This window comes from Stegostoma tigrinum, chromosome 18 (genome assembly GCF_030684315.1).
Source record: "Stegostoma tigrinum isolate sSteTig4 chromosome 18, sSteTig4.hap1, whole genome shotgun sequence".
NCBI lineage: Eukaryota > Metazoa > Chordata > Chondrichthyes > Orectolobiformes > Stegostomatidae > Stegostoma > Stegostoma tigrinum.
The window spans coordinates 45,491,189-45,512,972 of NC_081371.1; the positions used below are offsets into that span (position 1 = coordinate 45,491,189).

Sequence of the window (21,784 nt, forward strand, 5' to 3'; positions counted from 1 at the left end):
GAACACAGCAGGCCAAGCAGCAGAGGAGCAGGAAAGCTGATGTTTCAGGCCAAGACACTACTTCAGAAGTGGGGGAGGGGACAGGGATTGGGAATCTGAAATAAATAGGGAAAGAGGGGGAGGCAGATGGAAGGTGGATAAAGAATAGTTGGAGAGAAGATGGACAGTCAAGGAGGTGGGGATGAAACTGCTGAAGGTGAGTGTAGGTAGGAGTTGGGATGGGGGTTGATCAGTAAAGGGAGAGAGGGGTGGGTAGGTGGGAGGGAAGACGGATAGGTCAAGGAGGCAGGGACGAAGCTAATAGGTAGATGGGGTGGGGCTTGAGGTGGGAGGAGGGGATAGGTGGGAGGAAGGACAGGTTAGGGAGGTGGGGATAAGCTGGGCTGGTTTTGGGATGCGGTTGGGGGGAGGAGAGATTTTGAAGCTTGTGAAGTCCACTGATACCATTGGGCTGCAGGGTTCCCAAGTGAAATAGGAGGTGCTGTTCCTGCAACCTTCGGGTGGCATCGTTGTGACACCGCAGGAGGCCCAGGATGGACATAGCATCTAAGGAGTGTGGGGGGGACGGGGGAGTTGAAATGGTTCACGACTGGGAGGTGCAGTTGTTTGCTGCAAACATAACGTAGGTGTTCCGCAAAGTGGTCCTCAAGCATGTCATATTCCGCTTGGGAACCCTGCAGCCCAATGGTATCAATGTGGACTTCACAAGCTTCAAAAACAAAAAAAAACTCCCCTCCCCCAACTGCATCCCAAAACCAGCCCAGCTTGTCCCCGCCTCAATAACCTGTCCTTCTTCTCTATCCCCAAACCCCATCTCCTAACTACTAGCCTCATCCCACTCCCTTGACCTGTCCATCCTCCCTGAACTGACCCATCCCCTCCCTAACTCCCCACCTACACTCACTTTTACTGACTCCACCCCCACCTCTTTGACCTGTCTCCTCTCCATCTATCTTCTCCTTTATCCATCTTCTATCCGCCTCGCCGTCTGTCCCTATTTATTTCAGAAACCCCGTCCCCTCCCCCATTTCTGAAGGGCCTAGGCCTGAAACGTCAGCTTTCCTGCTCGGCCTGCTGTGTTCATCCAGCTCTACACCTTGTTAACTCTGCATTGAGACCAAAAGGTTTTTTTATTTCACAGTGAACCAATGATATTTGGGAACCGATGTAAAATAAACGCATACATAACTTAGTATGGAAAGGAAAATGGAAACTAACAGTTAGCGGGTAATAAGATTTCCTAGCGTGATATTAAGACATTGGCTAAGAGGTGCCAAGGTTCATTCCCCTCAATTCTAGTGTTAGCTACACTTGATATAAAGTAACAAAGAATTTAAACTTGCGTAGCAGCTTTTTCAGCCCAAGTGACAATGTACTTTGCAGCCTATTAATTTCTTCTAAATATTATTGAGTAAAAAGGACACACAGTGACATCAGCTGACAGTAACATTAGATTCAATAGTTAGGTGATTTGAATTACACTCAAGTTAAACAAGGAACAATCACATGAACAACGTAGCCAAGGGCAGCCAACACCCATGAAGCTATACAACACAAGGTGCAACAGAAGTGTTCAGAAAGTACCCACATTAGATCAATTTAATCAACTACCACAACTAAAAAGGTCCAGAAGCAAAACATTGCAAAACAACCATTTTGCATTATTCATGTTGCATACATACAACTCAGGAGAAGTAGGCCCTTCAAGCCATATCACTATTTGATGAGGTCACAGTAAATTGTTCCATTATCAGATTGCGTTGACATGATTCGATGCTGAAATATTTCTAATCAACTTCTTCCGAAATGTTTTTACACACATTTGGAACCAGGACTTGAACACAGACCTGTGGGCTCAGAGATAGAAACACTAACACTACACCAGAAGGGCCTGTAGATATTTTAATCAACCTGTTCAGATATGTTAAGACACACTTCTGGAACAGATGGGACATGAACTCAGATTTCCTGGCTGAGAGGTAAGGACATTACCACTGCAAAAGAACACAGAAATCACATTGTAATTAGCAGGGGCTCAGTGCTCATACCTACAAAAGGTGAGTTTATAGCTGTCTAAGTAGTCCAAGCCCTGCAACTAAATCATGGAATTAAAATTCTGGTAGAGCCACAAAAATTGATTTGCTACCTTAGTAAAAGTATGTTTCAAAGCTACAACCTAATTTTCAGATTCAGACTACTAAAACCTAACATTTATGGTTAATGATTTCTTAATCACCTTGATTAAGTACTCATATTGACTCAGTCCAGAAATTAAGTCATACTTTTCTCAAAGTACAAATTGATACAGAATGACAAAGATTTCCACAGACTTCACTAACTTGCTTTCAAGTTACGTCATTTCAATATTATTTGGCATATTTATTATATATATTTACAAGTTATTCAAGGCACAAGTAATCAACATAGCACTGAGAATAATGACACTGGTAATCTCATTGGATCAGCAATCCACAAGCTCAGGCTAATGCTCTGGGGATATTAGTAGATCCTTTAATAGAGCTGGATTATAAAACCAGTTTCAGCAATGACCATGAAACCACCATTTAAAGTTTTAAAAATCTGGTTGAGAAGAAAATGTTTTTCTTATTTGGTCTGACCTGCATGCAATAATAAAACTTTACACACATTTCAGTTACAGCCCTTTAGCAAATTGTAGTCGGTCAAGAAAACCAGTTTAAATTCCAGTTTGAGATATTCCACACCTTTGCCTCCTCAGTATTTAGCCACCAAACGGGCAAAGAGAGGTGTGTCAAGTTCCATTTTCCACTCAACTGGGCCAACTGGAACAGCAACTAATTTAAAATAATGTCAGTATCCATGATAAAGTTACATCTGCTATCAGATCCTAGAAAAGAAAGAGAGAGAGAGAGAGAGAGAGAGAGAGAGAAGAGATTTATAAAGAGTAGTAGTACTTTCTCAAGTGCATGTTATTTGCAATATACAGTACTGTAATTTTTGACAAGTTACATCAAGCTAAATAATCCAATCAGCTGTTTTCTCCAATGCAATCTTTTTGGGTCTCATCATAGTCTGTGACCGTGAGACTTTGAATCTTCCACATTTTCCTTCCAACTTCAAACTCTGGACTAAATTACTTCTTTGTTTATTTATTCCTTCTAACTTCAACTAACAAAGATTGATTTTCTGTAGAAAACTAGCATAATATACATATTGATATCCCATGGTTGGGCTGCTTACTGTTCAAAATTGCGTGTGCATTTGAAAGCAAAATGTTGCTAAGAATTATATTTTCAATTTTTGGACCACTTATTTTCTAAATGGGTCTGAATCTGATTTGCAAGATGTGATAAGTGGAATCCCACAAGGCCTGTGCTGGGGCTGCAACATTTTACATTAATTACTTCTATATGAGAGTAAGGCATGCTAGCTAAACTTGCAGACAACACCAAGACAGGCAGGAAAGGATGTTGGAAAAAATACATTAAAAACAGATAAATAGAGGTTGAGTGAAGAAAAGATACAGCTGATGGAGTATAATAATATGGGAAGTTGCTCTCTTTGACAGGAAGAATATAGAATGTACAGAATTACTTAAACATAAAGTAGCTGCAGAATTCCAAGTTACATAGGTACTCAGGTGCCTAAGTCACAAAGTTAGAATGCCTACAGAACCTCATCAAGGCCTACTGGGATGTGTAAAGACAGTGTCTTGTTATTGTTTTTTGTATTTTTTAAATTGAGGGCTGAAATGGGGAGAAAAAAGTTTAAAACCAAACATTGCTGGAGGACTATTGTATGGTTTGAAGACAAGTAACCTGATATCATTTGCGCAGCTGCTTGTTCAAGCAATAGTTGAAGTGCAGCTTGCAAATGAACTGGAGCCAAAGGGTTGTCTTTGGAGCTTTGGTCAACGACAAGTGACTGATCGATAACTGGTCACTAGTCCATACAGCAATGACATTGACCTTCTGCTGACTAACAACTACATGATTGCTTATTGGGTAGTTAGACAGCCAGAGGCTGTTAATAGGATAGGCAGAAGCTGTCAGATCTCCACCCCCTCAGGAACTCTGTTCTCTGCAGCCATCAGACAGCAAGTGGCCTCACAGCACCAGGGTTCCAGATTTGATTCCAGCCTTAGGTTTGCATGCTTCCCCCCCCAGGTCTGTATGAATTTCCTCTGGTTTCTTCCCACAAATATATGCAGGTTAGGTGGACTGGCCATGCTAAATTGCTTAGTGTCCAGTGATGTGCTAGATGGGTGGAATAGCTATGAGAAATGCAGGTCACAGGGGTAGGGTGGTTGGGGGCGGGGGGTCCAGGTGGGATTCTCTTCAGAGGGGCAGTGTGGACTCAATGGGTCAAATGACCTGCTTCTTCACCGTAGGGATTCTATGATGTACTTTAAGCCTGAAGAAAAGTTGGTGTAAACTGTGACTTTCAATTAATAAATCAGGAGTTTTAAAAGTGTAAACTAGCTGCCCTGTGCCTTTTGCAAACTAGTGAAAGTATCTGGAGAGGGAAGATCAAGAATCAGGATTCTGATTAGCACAAGTACCATCTGAACAGATCATGTGAACAGAGATCATTGAACTGCTTTCCAGATTTTCTTTTATATATAATTTATATTAAGCTGACGTTTCAAATTATTTATCTGTAGACAGACTATTTGTTTGTCATAAATAGTCATTATTAAGTAAAGAAACCTTGTCCTGGGGAATACTTCACATTTTTAACAATCTAACTTTTGTGACAACTGCAGGAATAGCACAGCTTGATTTCAACATGCTACCAGTGAGGTGTAACTGATGCTATATTTTATTATAATAGGAAGGATGTCTTATTTTAGTCTCTAGGGTATTAGTGAGACCACATCTCCCATACCATGTGCAGTTTTGGTTTCCTCATTTAAGGAAGGATGCCTGAGGAGGATGGGTTTGACAAGTTGAGTTTGTTTCCACTAGGATTTAGAACAGTCAAGAGTGGCTTGATTGAAATGTCTAAGATACTAGTCAAGACACATGAATGCAGGAAGAGTGTTTCTTCTTGTAGGTCAGTCCAGAGTGAGTGAATTACTTTTTAAAATTAGATGTTGCCCTTGCAGTACACAGGTAAGGAGAACCTTTTTGTCAGAAGATTGAGAAACTTTGGAAGCACTGACTCAGAAGATGGTGCAGTCAGTGCCACGGAATATTTTAAGATGAGCCTTAATGCAACATGGCTGATGGCCTCATGTGCAGATGCCACCAGTTACATCATTTGACAAGACAGGCCAAGGGAAGTAACTATGAATGCATTGATAATGTAATCACATTCCGTGCAAGAAGTTTGTCCTGAAAGCAAGAGTTCTCCATCACTATCCACTTCCTCATCCATGATCACACCAGTCAGCACAGCTGCTGGAAAAGGCCAAGCAGTGAAGTCCTGATTTTTGAGGGGTCTGGACCCACACACCCTTCTGCTTCTCAGTTAGCCCCAGCCCCTGCCTCCTGGAACACTTACCACTCAAACTTCTAGCAGTATGCTGTTGGTTATCAGACGGTTAGACAGCCGGAGGCTGTTAATGGAATAGGGAGAACCTGTCCCTAGTCAGCAGTACAGCACTGAAACAAAACCCTTTGGTCCAACTCATCCACGCCAACCAGATATCCTAAATAAATCTAGTCCCATTTCACAGCATTTTGGTCCATATCCATCTGAACCTCTCCTATTCATATACCCATTCAGATGCCTACTAAATATTATAGTTGTACCAGCCTCCACCACTTCCTCTAGCACCTCATTCCATAACACACAATATTATCCTTATGTCCCTTTTAAATCTTTCCCCTCACCTTAAACCTATGCACGCCAGTTTTGGACTCCCACTTGGGGGGGGGGGGGGGGGGGGGGGTGTGTGAAAACAGACCTTGCCTATTCAGCCTCTCTAAACAGCTCAAACCCTCCAACCCTGCCAACATGCTTGTAAATCTTTGCTGAACCCTTTCAAGTTTCACAACATCTTTCTTATAATAGGGAGACCCAAATTGAATGCAGTATTCCAAAAGCAGCCTAACTAATGTCCTGCACAGCTGCAAAATTACCTCCAAAATCCTATACTCAATGCACTGGCTAACAAAGGCAAGCACACCAAACACCTTCTTCAATATCCTGTCTACCTGCAACTCCACTTTCAAGGAAATATGAACCTGAACTCCGAGGTCTCTTTGCTCAGCAATACTCCTCAGGACTTCACCGTTAAGTATACAAGTCCTGCCCTGATTTGCCTTTCCAAAATGCAGCACCTTACATTTCTCTAAGCTAAATGTCATCTGCCACTCCTCAGCCCACCAACCCATCTGATCAAGGTCCTGTTTTAGTCTGAGGTAACTGTCCTGGCTACACCAATTTTGGTGCCATCTGCAAGCTTCATACATCTTATGTTCATATCCAAATCATTTAGATCAATGATGAAAAGGAGTGGACCCTGCACCAATCATGGAATCGCAGAATCCTGACAATGGTCATTGACCTCCAGTGTGAAAAGCTACCCTCCAGCACTATCCTCCGTCTCTTGCTTCGAGCCAGTTCTGTATCCAAAAGTCCTCCCTGCTTCATGCACATGCACACTGCACTACCTACAAGCAGTATTTCCAGCATTCAAGTTTTCTTTTTAAGCTGAATGGATAGATTCTGGCTAGGCATGGAAATTCAATATTCAGCGGTAGATGGGAATGAGGAATTCAAAGCACAAACAGATCAGTCACAAACTTATCGAAAGGAAGAACAGGGTGAATTGCCTACTTCTGCTTCTAGCTTGCATGTTAGCAGTAGTTTTCACATGCCCTGCAGATTTCTTCAGATTGTTAAGTGCCATACATTGTACCCACATTACCTTGTGTGTATGCCCCACAACCATTCAAACATCTTAGATTAAAAATGAACTCTACTCCCTTCATAGCTTGTCCGTGACAGGGAGTGCATTATGCAAGTATGCAGCCAATGTATGGCGTGGGTCATGCTGGATGCACTCCTGACGAAAGCTGCCAACTAGAATTTAATGCGGTGGCTGAGACCAAATGAATGGGTATTTGCAGCTGTCACACAGACTTCTGTGCTATCTTTATTTATTTAAAAGCACAAAGAATAGAAAATAAATTATTTACAGTTCAGTACAAAGCATTGGCATAACTCTCAATTACCAACTGCAAGTTTAGAATGTAAAAGAAACCATTTTGTTTACGAATGCAAGTAGTCTTTTTAAGATGGAAAACACCCTGCCAGGGTTTAATTTCAGCCTTAAGCAACTGTCTGTGTGGAGTGTACACATTCTCCCCATGTCTGTGTGGGTTTCCTCCAGGTGCTCCAGTTTTGTCCCACCATCCAAGGACACATGGGCTAGCTGAATTAGCTATATGAAATGCAAGGTTATAAGAAAAGGGCAGGGTGGAGGAGGGGGGGGAGATGGTCTGGGTGAGATGCTCTTCAGAGGGCAATGTAGTCTCAATGGGCCAAATAGTCTGCTTCCATATTGTAGGGATTCTATGATCTCAACATTACAATATTTCAGGAAGAAGTGTGTATTTTAAAAAGTAGTCTCTGTACATTCAGAAAAAAAAACTTTGAAATTGCAACAACTAACAGGAGAAAAGCTGCTTTGAGTAACTTTCAGGGCCATAAGTCATAGGAGCGGAAGCAAGCCATTTGGTCCATCTAGTCTGCAGTGCCAAGGAGGTCATGGTTGATCTGATAATCCACAAATCCACTTTCCAGCCTTTCCCCATAAAACTTCATTTCATTATGAATTAAAAATCTGCCTTAATCTTGAATGTGCTTAAAGATCCAGCCTCAACAGTCCACTGCTCTAAAAAAAATTCCAAAGACTACATTCCATAAGAAAAAAATCCTCCTAATCAATATCTTAAGTGATCATGCCCTAACCTTTCCCAAAAGAAAAACAACTTCTCTGCATCTACTCTGTCAAACTCCCTAATTATCTTCTGCTTCAATAAGTCACCTCCTCACATCCTTCTGAACCCCCAAAAGTACAAGTCCAAACTACCCAGTCCCTCCTAATAGCTAAACGGGTTGATTAGAAAATATCCTTAGGTAAGGGGTCCAAAAAAAAGGTTGTAGTATAGATGCGATGTGTGAGGTGCCTTGCATAATTTATGCAAGTCCTCCAATTTTTAATACTTTATTCCCTGTTACATAAAAGGTCAGTCCATTTGCCTTTTCCATTATTTGGACTTGGGTGCTGTTTTTGGTGGTACTCTGAATATAGCTCCTCTATACTTTCAGCCAAGCTACATAACCTCATTTTCCTGGATATATTCCACTTGCCAAGATTTTGCCCACAATCTGCCGACAAGGCAGCACAACAACTCAGTAGTTAGCACTGCTGCCTAACAGCACCAGGGGTAAGTCATGCCTCACAAACCTTAAGTTCTTTGAAAAGGTGACCAAACAGGTGGATGAGAGTAAAGCAGTTGATGTGGCGTACATAGATTTCAGTAAAACGTTTGATAAGGTTCCCCATGGTAGACAATTGCAGAAAACACGGAGGCATGGGATTGAGGGTGATTTAGTGGTTTGATTCAGAAATTGGCTAGCTGTAAGACGACAGAGGATGTTGGTTGATGGGAAATGTTCATCCTGGAGTTCAGTTACTAATGGTGTACTGCAAGGATCTGTTTTGGGGCCACTGCTGTTTGTCATTTTTATAAAAGTGACCTAGATGAGGGCGTAGAAGGATGGGTTAGTAAATGTGCAGATGACAAAAGTTGGTGGACTTGTGGATAGTGCGGAAGGATGTTGCAGGTTACAGAGGGACATAGATAAGCTGCAGAGGTGGGCTGAGAGGTGGCAAATGGAGTTTAATGCGGAAAAGTGTGAGGTGATTCACTTTGGAAGGAGTAACAGGACTACAGAGTACTGGACTAATGGTAAGATTCTTGGTACTGTGGATTAGCAGAGAGATCTCGGTGTCCACATGCATTTATCCCTGGAAGTTGTCACCCAGGTTGATAGGGTTGTTAAGGCAGCGTATGGTGTGTTAGGTTCTATTGGTACAGGGATTGAGTTTCAGAGCCATGAGGTCATGTTGCAGCTGCACGTGGAGTATTGCGTACAGTTCTGGTCACAGCATTATAGGAAGGATGTGGAAAGGGTGCAGAGGAGATTTACCGTGACGTTGCCTGGTATGGAGGGAAGGTCTTATGAGGAAAGGCTGAGAGACTTGAGGCTGTTTATGTTTAAAAGAAGGTTAAGAGGTGACTTAGTAGAGACATACAAGATAATCAGAGGACTAGATAGGGTGGACAGTGAGAGCCTTTTTCCTCAGACGGTGATGGCTAGCATAAGGGGACAGATTTAAGTTGAGGGGTGATAGATATAGGACAGAATTCAGAGGTAGGTTCTTTAATCAGTAGTAAGGGTATGGAATGTCCTGCCTGCAACAGTAATGCACTCGCCAACATTAAGGGAATTTAAATGGTCATTGGATAAACACAGATGATAATGGAATAGTGTAGATTAGATGGGCTTCAGATTGGTTTCACAGGTCCGACGTAACAGAGGGCCAAAGGGCCTGTACTGCGCTGTAATGTTCTATGTTCTAGTGGCGGTCAGACTGTGGCATGACAAGCATATAAAATTTTCCATTATAAACATGCACTCAAAAAAATAGAAAATAATAAAAATGGTTGCAAAAAGACAACAGGTCAAGGAACATTGATAAAGAGCAGGTAACCTGATATAACAACTCATGAGGGTACTTTTGAATTAGTTACTAAGTGGACATCAATCATATCTACTTCCACTCATCTCTGAGTCTAGTGAGGTACAAAATGATCAAGACAATCACTAGCTGATAAGTACGTTCAAATGGCAAATGGCTAGGAATAGGCAACTGAAGCTAAACCAGTAAAACTGCAATACTGCAAGTTAGGAGTGCGACAGTGTTGGCAATTTTTAGTTGTTAGCTGTTCATTAAAAGGGACTGGGTGAAGATAATGACAATATACAACTGCAATTCCATTATCAGCAGCAAGATGTAATTTAGATTCTCTCTCTTTCTGGTTTCAGTTTTATCAAAACAACTACACTTAATAAGCATATTTAATGCTCAAACCTCAAAAAGCACAGCTGCAAATTAGCTTTATGAAACAATTTGACATGGAGCCACAAGGAGCTAATAGAGAGCAGATGAAGAGATGTTTGGTCAAGGATATCAGTTTTAAAAGGAATGCTTTAAAGATGAAGGGACAGAAGAACGGAGTGCACAGGGACTATATACCAGAGCATTGGACTAAGGAAGTCAATAGTACAGCAATCAAAGATGTCAAAAAGACAAAACTAGAGTAATTCAGAGACATGACAGTAAAGGAAAGGAACAAAGGAAGAGGAGAGACAAATAGAAAACTCTGAAAACAGACAAGAATGTTGAAATTGAAATACAAGACCAGGTGCAAAATTTCAGGCAAGCTTATGTTTTAGACATAAAAAGTTAAAGATGGGAGATTAATCAGGAGAACACTGTCATAGTTAAGTCTAACGGTAAAACAAGCCCGCTGATAATACACTGATACCAAAGGGTTGAGTCCATGGCTTGGTCTCTCTCTCTCTCTCTCTCTGTTGTAGTAATCAAGTTACTAACCAAAAAGTAGTTAGTAGAATAAGATACACTGCCAATATAATTCAAAAGACAATCGATTAAAATCATCCAAAAGGGAGAAGTTGTATTTTTCCTCAAAGTTATAGCTGCCCCTTTTCAGACATGTTTGTAAAACAGTGACAGACTTGGTAATATTTTAAACATGTCTCACACCAGCTGTTCCAACATAGGATGAAGACAATTTTGAACAATGACATTATAAAAATATTTTTGAACAACTACAAAGAAGAACAATATTTAAATTTCCATGTCAGTAATATATATCTTACAGCTTGAAAGGTAGTAGCTTTGTACATTTCCCAGTAGGAAGGCAATGGAACATTTACCTTTATTACTAAGAACGGAGACTGCAGTGTAAACATAAGGAAATCTTACTATAACTGTACATTAGCAAGACTCTTGGATTATCCTGTACAGTTTTGGTCTTAGTTTTGTACTTGCATTGAAGTCAGCTCAGAAAAATTTACTATGCTGCTTCATGGCACAATGGAGTTGCGGAGAGAAAATATTTAGCGAGATATACCAATTGGTATTAAGAGTAAGAGTATACCCAACTAAAACATTTTTGCGCTTTATGGGGCAGATCCTGAAAATGTTTTCTAGAACCAGGCAGCACAATTTTAATGCTATGGTTTGAATTGAATGGAACGCAAGATCACAGTTGATCGAATCAGGGCTTCAACTCCAATTTTCTGCCTGCCCCCAGAATTTTACAGTCTCCTAACAAGTCAAACGTTCATCTAACTCAGCATTGAAAAGATGAAAACCCTGTTTTAAGAATCTTTCCCCCCCCCCCCAAGACAGCAAAACGACCCGCAGATTAAATGACTCCTCTACTCAGTTTTAAATGTAAAACAGCTGACTTTGAAATTGCGATAATCTCATCACTGCTATTGGCACCACTGGAATAAGCCAAAATACCATTTTCCAAACCTGCTAGATAATTTCTACACTAATCTGATACATAGTAGCATATATTATTTCCACAATTTTATGTATAGACATACCTATTGCATACAAAGACAAAAGGCTTTACAATATTCAGTGTTCACATACATCACTTAAGCTTTCTTTTCATTATCGTCAGATGAAAATCCGATTACATACTTATTCTAACACATCCATCACGAGTTAAAAAATGGCAATAAACAGGATTATTGTGATAAAGGATGATGACGATAGCATACAATACTGAGTAGCTTCAGGAAGCCTGATGGCTTGTCAGCAAAATAATGTTATAAAACTCGCCACCAGGGATTCCTCGGGGCATACAAGGACACGTAATGAACTACAACTGCACTGTATGGGAGCGAACGCAGGACTGCAATTTTCGATCTGATCATCCGAACAATTCGGCAACGAACATGTTGTAGATGAACCAGAAACCTAAAGTCCAACGTGTCTTGTCAGCTGCACAAAATAACTACATACTGTTCATGCTATACTCATTTCGCGCTAACATGAGAATGGTGACTGCCTATAAAATTACCGCAGTTGGTTAATGTTTTTACAGAGAAGTAAGCGGAATTCGCTTTAATTATAAAATATATACAATAAAGAAAACGATGTTTAAATCACTCAAGTAACTCAATGTATGATAAGATTCGGAAAACCCCAGAATTCTCTTTCGCGTTTAACTGCAAACCCGTTGCAGGATTAACTGCATTATCTTATCTCATCAGTGTCTAATATCATCAAATTGTGGGTGCAGAGAACAGCCCCGGAGAAGAAGTGTCTGGATTTTATACATTTAAAAACAAAACGATCGTTCAACCTGATGCACGATTATAGACGAGTCTCCATCCGCAGAGACATGCAGCAGTGCGGGTTTCACCGCTGTAACTAGGCCGGGAGGGCTCGGAGGTAAAGCCTTCCTTCTCCTTAAAGGGGTGAATCAACAAGGTCCAACTGCCGGCGGCCGGCAACTCGGTCCATTCACACAAAAAAAAATCAGAACCCGCCACTTCCCCTTTCATGAACTCAAGTGGAAAATAATGAAATGTCGAGCCGTTAAAACCGTTGGTCTTGCGGAGCGTCCTGGATGCAGGAGGAAGGAGAGAGAGTTGTATTTACAGGGTCCCGGCAGATACTGCCCAGGACTCCTCAGGTAGAAACATAAGGTTTCATTTAACGTCACAACTATTTTCTCACCTGACGCCTGCCAAACAATAAGCTTTCACCTCAAACCGACAAGAAAAAGTCCACTGTCGGTGACTCGATGGGTTTTTATTTTCCACCTTCCCTCCTCCTCCGTTCACCTCAGACGCCGTATCTTTCGACCCAACCCAGCTCAACTTTCCTCCACCTGTTTTCACCGTTTACCTCTCTGCTTGAACACTTGCACCAAGCCACCACGGCTGCGCAACAGCGACTGTTTCTTCTCGCTCATTTCACCATCCCCTCCGTCTGCCTGCTGCAGCTGCGCAATAGCAACTGTTTCTTCTTCATCCTATCCCCACCTTTCTCCACGGCTGCGCGGTCCGAGAGACTTTCCCTCACCCACACCTTTCCTGTACGACTGCGCGGTCCGAGAGACTTTCCCTCACCCACACCTTTCCTGTACGACTGCGCGGTACCGGCTTCTCTCTTCCAGCACACAGCCCCATAACCAACCCTCATTCCCCTCCGTATGCGTCTGCGCGCTACCGGCATCTTCCCTCCTCCCCAGCCTACCTAGCATGCGTGCGGCTGCGCGGTACCGGCGGTCTCCTCCGTTCCCCTGTCAGCTTGCGTGTGCGTCTGTTCGTGTTGTTGCTCGCTGAGCAGGGAAATGAGCAAAATGTTATGAGTGCTGAGTTAAAACCAAAACAAGTGCTAGGAACATTTTGTAGGTCAGGCAGAATATATCCGGCAACATCAATGGGGAGAGGAGAGAGCAAGAATAACGAAGGAAAGGGCATAGAAAAAGCAGAAATGCGAGACAAGGGAATCGAAGAGGAGGGAAAAAAAAGACATAATTCCGGGGTTTAAAAGTTTGGGATGGATAGTTGAATGGTGGGTTTGGAGCAAGGGTGACTGAACTCTAATTAATTGTTATTGAATATAGGGCGGGCCGGTGTGAACTCGCTACGTTGAATGGCTTGCTTCCGCATGTGAGAATTCTGTGTGAACGTAATGCCTGTTCAGTGCAACTGAGACCAAAGCATCTAATTGCTAGGTATTTTCAAATCAACCTGTTCAGAGGTGTTACGACACATAACATTTGGGAGTAGGAACACCGCTGCAGTGCTACAAGAGCTCAAATTTCTAATCTCTACAGAATATTGGTGTTGTGATTCAGCTGCCTTCTTTGTTAACTACGTGATTTGGTGGGCTAAATGATGCAAGTGAAATCAATATCTGAAAAAGTTAATTTTAGGCAATAGCACCTGATATCATGGGTGGAGAGGGATGCAATGTCTGAGCAGTTAAGTAGTGACTGGCTGGGCAAAGAATGTATGGTCACAGTTTAGTTTTGACTGGTTCAGTTTGCTTGCAAACTAATTATGTTTGGTTCGAGATGTCTTACATGCAGGCCACTGCAATTTAAAGGGACACTTTTTATTGTGTGATTGCTAAGTGCTCAGTAAAATGCTGTTGGCTTCGCTGGCTAGACCAGCATTTATTGCCAATCTCTAATTGTTCTTCAGCAGGTGGTGATGAGATGCTGTCTTAACCTGTTGTTGTCAAGAAGGCAGTTTTGAGATTTTGGTCCAAGATAATAAAATGTGAAGCTGGATGAACACAGCAGGCCAAGCAGCATCTCAGGAGCACAAAAGCTGACATTTTGGGCCTAGACCCTTCATCAGAGGATGTGCTCCTGAGATGCTGCTTGGCCTGCTGTGTTCATCCAGCTTCACACTTTATTATCTTGGATTCTGCAGTTCCCGTTATCACTTGAGATTTTGGTCCAATGATATTGAAGGAATAGCAACAATCCGACCCCACCACCCAAGACATTTTTCCATCTCCCCCCCGTCTGCTTTCCGGAGAGACCCCTCTCTCCGTGACTCCCTTGTTCGCTCCACACTGCCCTCCAACCCCACCACACCCGGCACCTTCCCCTGCAACCACAGGAAATGCTACACTTGCCCCCACACCTCCTCCCTCACCCCTATCCCAGGCCCCAAGATGACATTCCACATTAAGCAGAGGTTCACCTGCACATCTGCCAATGTGGTATACTGCATCCACTGTACCCAGTGTGGCTTCCTCGACATTGGGGAAACCAAGCGGAGGCTTGGAAACTGCTTTGCAGAACACCTCCCCTCAGTTCGCAACAAACAACTGCACCTCCCAGTCGCAAACCATTTCCACTCCCCCTCCCATTCTTTAGATGACATGTCCATCATGGGCCTCCTGCAGTGCCACAATGATGCCACCCGAAGGCTGCAGGAACAGCAACTCATATTCCGCCTGGGAACCCTGCGGCCTAATGGTATCAATGTGGACTTCACCAGTTTCAAAATCTCCCCTTCCCCCACTGCATCCCTAAACCAGCCCAGTTCGTCCCCTCCCCCCACTGCACCACACAACCAGCCCAGCTCTTCCCCTCCACCCACTGCATCCCAAAACCAGTCCAACCTGTCTCTGCCTCCCTAACCTGTTCTTCCCCTCACCCATCCCTTCCTCCCACCCCAAGCCGCACCCCCATCTACCTACTAACCTCATCCCACCTCCTTGACCTGTCCATCTTCCCTGGACTGACCTATCCCCTCCCTACCTCCCCACCTATACTCTCTCCACCTATCTTCTTTACTCTCCATCTTCGGTCCGCCTCCCCCTCTCTCCCTATTTATTCCAGAACCCTCACCCCATCCCCCTCTCTGATGAAGGGTCTAGGCCTGAAACGTCAGCTTTTGTGCTCCTGAGATGCTGCTCGACCTGCTGTGTTCATCCAGCCTCACCTTTTATTATCTTGGAATTCTCCAGCATCTGCAGTTCCCATTATCTCCTAGAATGATGAGTGGCTTGGCGAGTAACTTGCAGGTGGCCTGTTCCCACACATCATCTGCCATTGTCCTTCAGTGCAATAGAGCCAAAGTTTAGAAAGGCATTGATGAAGGAGTTTGAGTGAGTTGCTGCTGTACGTCTTGTCGATGGTACATGCTGTGCCGCTGTCACTATGCTTCAGTGTTGAAGAATGACGAATGAGATGACAATCAAGTGGCCTGTTTTGTCCTGGAGATGTTGAGCATCTTGACCACTTTGGGGAGACGAGATCAGTTATTCACTATAGAATTCCTCGGTCTCGTCCTGCTCTTGAAACCACAGTATTTATGTCCCTGCTTCTGAGCAATGCTAACAACCAGTTGATAGTGGGGATGTTTCAATGGTAATGCCATTGAATGTCAAGGGATCATGGTTACATTCTTTTTTAAAAGAGATTGTCAAGCAATGACAATGGTGTGCAGTAAATGTTACTGATAACAAAGTGTGAAGCTGGATGAACGCAGCAGGCCAAGCAGCATCTCAGGAGCACAAAAGCTGACATTTCGGGCCTAGACCCTTCATCAGAGAGGTAGGAGTAAATGTTACTTGCTGCTTAGCACTCCAAGCATGGATGTTGCCCAGGTCTAGCTGCATACGGACTTGCACTGCATGTGTGAGGAGTTGTGAATGGTGCAGAATATTTTGCTATCATCGATAAATATCCTCACTTTGACCATATGTTGGAGAGAAAGTCGTTGATGAAACATATAAAGAAAATTGGGCCTAGGATGCTCCCATGAGGAGCCTGCTCTGGGACGAAGATTGAACTCCAGAGACTACAACCATCTTCCTTTGTTGGTAGGTGCTGGTGTTGGACTAGGCTGGACAAAGTCAGATGTCACACAGCACCAGGTTATAGTCCAACAGGTTCATTTGAGATCACAAGCTTCCAGAGCACAGCACTTTCATCAGGTCAAGTGAGCAAGAAGAACACACAGACACAGAATTTACAGGTAGAGAGATCAAAAGTCCATGCAACTGGTGTGAGTGGAGTAAGGAATATTAGGTCGCTGCAGCTGTGAGTAAAGTATCAACAGCCGAATAACAAGTGAAGGACCTATAATCTGATTAAGTGAGGCAGAGAAATAATTACAAGAAACAAAAAAAAAGGTGATGCTGGAGACAGGCTAAATGAGTAATCAGATTATAGGTCATAGCTTCAATTGTTATTCAGTTGTTGACACTTTGCTCACATTGTGTAACACTCTTGGTCACCATGATGTGGAGGTGCTCGTGTTGGACTGGGTGGACAAAGTCAGAAGTCACATGACAGGTGATAATCCTGAAACCTGTTGGACTATTACCTGGTGTCATGTGACTTCTGACTTTATCTTCCTTTGTGCCAGGTATGACTCAACTATTGGAGAGGCTTTCCCCTGATTCCCATTCAGTTCAGCTTTGCTAGGGCTCCTTGATGCTATATTCTTGTCAAATGTTACCATGGTTCAAAGCCATTCATTGTCACCTCATCTCTGGCATTCAGTTGGGTTGTTCAAGTTATAGTCTTGGCCCAAATAAGGTCAAGATCTGAGTGGCCCTGAATGTATGAATTTTGCTGATCAAATACCACTTGACAACACTACCAATGACTCTTTCCACCAGTTTGATGATTTAGAGTAGATCACTGAGTAGAGTAGATGTTACTGTTGTAAGTCTTATGTACTGTTGCTGGAATGTGGACATGGCCCATAATCTTTTCAGTATCCAATGCCTTTAGCCATTTCTTGATATCATGTGAAATAACTTAAATTAGCTGAAAACTGGCATTTGTAATGCTGGAGATCATAATAGGTGGCTGAGATGAATCATTCACTCAGCACATTTGGCTCATGGTGGATGAAAATACTTCAGCTACATCTTTTACATTATTGTGCCGGGTCCCCAATTATTGAGAATGGGGCCATTGTGGAGCTTCTTCCTCCTGTTAGATGTTTAGTTTTCTATCACCATTCATGATTAGATGCAGCAGTGCTGCAGAGTTTGCTGCAGGGATATTTTGGTTGTGAGTCTGGTAAGCATTGTCTGTTGCATGCTCCTTCCACTGTTTTGCAGCTCCAGCAGGTTGACACCACATTTTTGGGTATAATTAGCTCAGTTCTAGGCATTCCCACCTATACTCTTCATTGAACCAAGGTTGGACCCTTGGTTGAATGGTGAGGATAGAATGGGGATATGCTAGGTCATAGCTTATAGATTGTGGTTGAATACAATTCTGCTGTTGCTGGTGGCCCACAGAAACTTGTGGATGCCCCATGTTGAATTCTAGACCTATTTCTATTTCATTTAACACTGCATTAGTTCTACACAACACAATGAAAGGTATCCTCAATGTGAAAATGAGATTTTGTCTGCACAAGAACTGTGCAGTGGTCACTGCACCCAATGTTATTGTAGATAGATACATCTGTAATGTGTAGATTAGTAAAGATGACGTCAAATAGGATTTTCTGCCTTGTTTTGCTTCACCACCTGCCACAGATCTAGTCTAGTGACTATGTTCTTCAAAACTTGGACATCTCGGTCAGTAATAGTGGTACCAAGGCACTCTGGCATTGAAGTCTCTCACCCCAATTACATTCTATGACCTTGCCATTCTCAGTGCTTCTTCCAACTTCTGATCGACATGGAGGATTGATTAATCAACCAAGAGGGTAAGGCGAGCTGGGCTTAGGTGATAATCAGAGGGAGGTTTTCTACCTGTATTTGATGTGGTGCCTTTAGACTTCATAGGGTCCAGAGTCAATGTTGAAGGCAACTGTTTCCCTTACACAGTGCACCACTGGTACTGTTTATAGAATCCCAACAATGTGGAAACAGGCCATTTGGCCAATCAAGTCCACACCAACCCTCTGAAGAATAATCCACACAGACCTGCCCCACTATTCTCTCCCTGTAGCACTGCATTTCCCATGGTTATTCCACCCAGCCTGCACATCTTTGAACTCTGGGAGGAAACCTACACTGACACGGAGAATGTGCAAACTCCACACAGATTGTTGCCCAAGGCTGGAATTGAACCTGGTTACCTGGCACTGTGAGGCAGCAGTGCTAACTACTGTGCCACCCTTCTGCCCCTTGGTAGTGAGACAAGGATAGCAACGGTTGTATCTGTAAAAATGTGAGTCTGTCCAACAGATTACCCAAGTGTGACACGAGCCAAATGTTAGTAAGAACTTCTTCACAGGGTCGATGGGGCTGGGATGCTGTCGTTATTTCTAATGCCAAGTCAGGTGGTGCGTCTGAGTTCATTTTTCATAGGCTTTGTAGCAGCTGTATATAACTAAGAAGTTACTTGCTAGTCTGTTTCAAGTTAAGAGTCAACGACATTACATGTAGGCCAGAGCAAGTAAGAACCGCAAATTTCTTCCTTAAAGCACTAGATGGGGTTTTTTTAAACAACAATTCAGTGATCACATGGCTACCATTAAATCAGCTATTAATCTATTCCAATGACTTCAACTGTCATTATCCACGGTGATGGGGTCAAACCCGTGTCACCAGCATATTAGATATTGGCCTCTGGCTCACTAGGCCAGTAACATTATCATTATTCCAACTACTCCCTGGATTGCCCATTGTAAATTAATGTGTTTCACAGTTCTCACCTGATGATGTAGCGCCTTTGGTATCTTGACATACTCTTCAATATGTTAATCTATTAATGCATCTTCAATTAACGTATCTGTTACCTTCATTGTGGATAGAGTACCCAAAATAATTTCCTTTTAAAGTAAATACGCTGAGTAATACTTTTAAGTTTAATCATATGACACGTATAATGCAAGTTAGATGTACCTCTGGAATTTTCACATCAAGGCTGGCAAAACAGAACAATTGGCACATGAGAAAATTGCACTATATTTAGTTATGTTGGAGATGTTAATGATTTCATTCATACTCATATATTAGTAATTCACTTAGCGTTAAATGAGTAAGTGTTAGATAAATAATATGGATGGAATGTATATAGTTTGTTATAGTGTTAATAAATAAATATTTGATAATTATCAGGAATTCTTTAGAGTATTTTTGCATTGGTATAGCTTTTCGTGGTTTTCATACAGGCCCAAATGAAGTACAAACATCAACCCCTCAAAATATCATCCGTGCAAAAGTTGAACTCATGACCTTTGTTCTAAAGGATTGGTTCAAAAATGTTTACATTACACTTGTTTACGTGCTGCAGCCACAGTAATCTTTAAAAATACAGAGCCAATCAAGTATACTACTTTGTTCTGGATGGAGTCAGGCCTAATATGTGTTGTTGAAGCTGCACTATTTAGGCAAGTAGACAGTGTTCATTCACCCCTGTTCTTAGATGATGGTGGAATCTTCAATGAGTTACCTGGTACAAGATTCCCATTTTTTGACCTACTCTTGTAGCCAAACTATTTATGTGGCTGGCCTCAGGTGATCTCCAAGATCTTGGAGGAGAAGGCAGACAATTTATTCAGAGGCATGCTGGTGAATCATAACTGAAGGAGAAAGGCTATTAGGCCTCCAACTTGCTAGAGAAAAGGACAAGGAGTCACAGCATCAGTCAGTCAGTAAAATAAGTCAGGTGAGAATTTGCTTACCTCAAATGCAGAGCCTGTAAAGTGAAAAGACTGACTTGGAAACATAAAGCGCATGCCGTCTGTAAAATACAACTGCTTAATTACTTCTACCTGACCTTGTATTGTTATAATATGTAGAAAACTCTAGTGCAGCCTCACTTGGAATATTGCGTGCAGTTCTGGTCACCCCATTACAGGAAGGATGTGAAAGCATTGGAAAAGGTGCAGAGGAGATTTACCAGGATGTTGCCTGGTCTGGAGTGAAGGCCCTATGAAGAAAGACTGAGGGACTTGGGTCTGTTCTCATTGGAGAGAAGAAGGCTAAGAGGGGATTTAATAGAGACATTCAAGATGATCAGAGGATTAGATAGGGTGGACAGTGAGAGTCTTTTTCTGAGGATGATGACGTCAGCTTGTACGAGGGGGCATAGCTACAAATTGAGGGGTGATAGATTTAAGACAGATGTCAGAGGCAGTTTCTTTACTCAGAGAGTGGTAAGGGTGTGGAACACCCTGCCTGCCAATGTAGTGAACTCATCCACATTAGGGGCATCTAAACAGTCCTTGGATAAGCATATGGATGATGATGGGATAGTGTAGGGGGATGGGCTTAGATTAGTTCACAGGCCGGCGCAACATTGAGGGCCGAAGGGCCTGTTCTGCGCTGTATTGTTCTATGTTCTATGTTCTAGAAGGATACGGTCATGATAATGTTATTACATGTCAAAGGGAGTTTATTAAATTCTGTCTGTTTGGAAACCATCATTGCACCTATGTGGTGCAAATGTTACTCATCCATATATTAGCCTAACCCTGAAGTTATTCAGATCTTGCTGCATGGTCTGGACATTTTAGTTGTGTGATTTGATTCAAATGCTATTCAGCTATTGGCAAATTTTTTTCTCTTTTGACTTTACACTGGAAGGAAGGTCACTGGTGAAGCAGTTGACAATGGTTAGATCTAAGACACTGTCCCGAGGAACCATTGTAGTGATGCATTGGGACTAAGATGATTGGCCTCCAACAACCACAAACACCCTCCTTTGTGCTAAGTCTGATTTACATTGCGAGTAATTTCAGCGGGATTCTGTGATGTCACAAACTGTCAAATTTGGCCTCATTGTCATAAAGAATGTTATTGATCTGTAAGTGCTTTGCACAGTTTATGACATTTTTTCATCACATTAGTGTTGGACTTTTGGGTGTTAACCAACTGCATTGAGCATATGCTTTGCTTTTTGGAGCGAACCCCAATTAACTTTTGTATGCAGCAGTATCAATTTCTTCCCAAAAGAGAGACACTTGGAATGAACACACACTCATTGGCAAGAGCTGTTAATCTATTGGATATCTGAATTGTTTTCATGATCTCAGGGTCTCGCCTCTCGTGGGAACCAGTATTGACCACAGTATTCTAGATGGAGCTTCATCAAGACCTTGTTTGTCATAGTGGTGCTTTTTTGTTATAAGCTTGATCACCTAAACTGTGCATCCTACATACTTTCACAAGCAGACATGGGTGGAGTGAACTGGTTAAAAAAAATTTCACAGTAAAGACAATTGAGGAAAATTGTCAGACATGTAAGAAAATACAGATCATGACTCACAGCAAAGACATGTC

At 42.4% G+C, this 21,784-nt stretch overlaps 1 protein-coding gene across 5 annotated transcripts in view; it reads right to left on the bottom strand.

Annotated features, from left to right (window-relative positions):
* Positions 1-13,191, bottom strand: part of rab3ip (RAB3A interacting protein (rabin3)) — a 47,898-nt gene extending 34,707 nt beyond the window's left edge. Inside the window, exon 1 of one of the 5 annotated variants that reach the window (XM_048549070.2) lies at positions 12,959-13,189. The gene's annotated coding sequence lies outside the window, so the exon portion shown is untranslated. Of the gene's footprint in view, positions 1-12,410; positions 12,529-12,787 lie in introns of those variants that run through there. The other 4 variants (XM_048549069.2, XM_048549071.2, XM_048549072.2 and 1 more) reach the window with 4 other exon arrangements.
* Positions 13,192-21,784: the final 8,593 nt, after the last annotated feature.